Source organism: Triticum aestivum, unplaced genomic scaffold (genome assembly GCF_018294505.1).
Source record: "Triticum aestivum cultivar Chinese Spring unplaced genomic scaffold, IWGSC CS RefSeq v2.1 scaffold82663, whole genome shotgun sequence".
In the NCBI taxonomy this organism is placed as follows: Eukaryota; Viridiplantae; Streptophyta; class Magnoliopsida; order Poales; family Poaceae; genus Triticum; species Triticum aestivum.
In genome coordinates, this window is record NW_025283125.1 from 1 (window position 1) to 1,175 (window position 1,175).

General features: G+C 49.3%; 2 non-coding genes across 2 annotated transcripts; both read left to right on the top strand.

Annotated features, from left to right (window-relative positions):
• Positions 1 to 260: 260 nt before the first annotated feature.
• Positions 261 to 379, top strand: LOC123178588 (5S ribosomal RNA). Its single transcript, XR_006489695.1, has one exon. It is a non-coding gene; the product is annotated as a 5S ribosomal RNA (ribosomal RNA).
• A 367-nt stretch (positions 380 to 746) lies between these two features.
• Positions 747 to 865, top strand: LOC123178589 (5S ribosomal RNA). Its single transcript, XR_006489696.1, has one exon. It is a non-coding gene; the product is annotated as a 5S ribosomal RNA (ribosomal RNA).
• Positions 866 to 1,175: the final 310 nt, after the last annotated feature.

A 1,175-nucleotide genomic window follows, 5' to 3' on the forward strand; every position in this document is an offset into this window, starting at 1 on the left:
TCATTGCTCGCGCGTCTTGGGGCGGCTTTGTGGCGCGAAGAGCGCGTTCTGAAAGGGGTGGAAAAAACTCGTGTTGCTGCGGTATGGAGGGAGGGGTGGAAACCGTGGAAAACTCGTCTCCGTGATTGAGCGGGAGAGTAAGTAGTATAGGACATTATCCATTGTTAGGGAACGGTTGTAATGGTAGTGAGAATGTAGAATCGTCTTTGGAGCGGACCTGGGAGTGGCAAGCATAAGGGACGAAGACGGGGAAACATGTCGGATGCGATCATACCAGCACTAAAGCACCGGATCCCATCAGAACTCCGAAGTTAAGCGTGCTTGGGCGAGAGTAGTACTAGGATGGGTGACCTCCTGGGAAGTCCTCGTGTTGCATTCCTTTTATAATTATTTTTTGCGCCTTGTGACAAACATGTCGCACGTGCGCGATATATATTAATCCCGTTATATTATGTTTGACGTTTGCGATATGTTTAAGCTCGATGTTCATTGCTCGCGCGTCTTGGGGCGGCTTTGTGGCGCGAAGAGCGCGTTCTGAAAGGGGTGGAAAAAACTCGTGTTGCTGCGGTATGGAGGGAGGGGTGGAAACCATGGAAAACTCGTCTCCGTGATTGAGCGGGAGAGTAAGTAGTATAGGACATTATCCATTGTTAGGGAACGGTTGTAATGGTAGTGAGAATGTAGAATCGTCTTTGGAGCGGACCTGGGAGTGGCAAGCATAATGGACGAAGACGGGGAAACATGTCGGATGCGATCATACCAGCACTAAAGCACCGGATCCCATCAGAACTCCGAAGTTAAGCGTGCTTGGGCGAGAGTAGTACTAGGATGGGTGACCTCCTGGGAAGTCCTCGTGTTGCATTCCTTTTATAATTATTTTTTGCGCCTTGTGACAAACATGTCGCACGTGCGCGATATATATTAATCCCGTTATATTATGTTTGACATTTGCGATATGTTTAAGCTCGATGCTCATTGCTCGCGCGTCTTGGGGCGGCTTTGTGGCGCGAAGAGCGCGTTCTGAAAGGGGTGGAAAAAACTCGTGTTGCTGCGGTATGGAGGGAGGGGTGGAAACCGTGGAAAACTCGTCTCCGTGATTGAGCGGGAGAGTAAGTAGTATAGGACATTATCCATTGTTAGGGAACGGTTGTAATGGTAGTGAGAATGTAGAATCG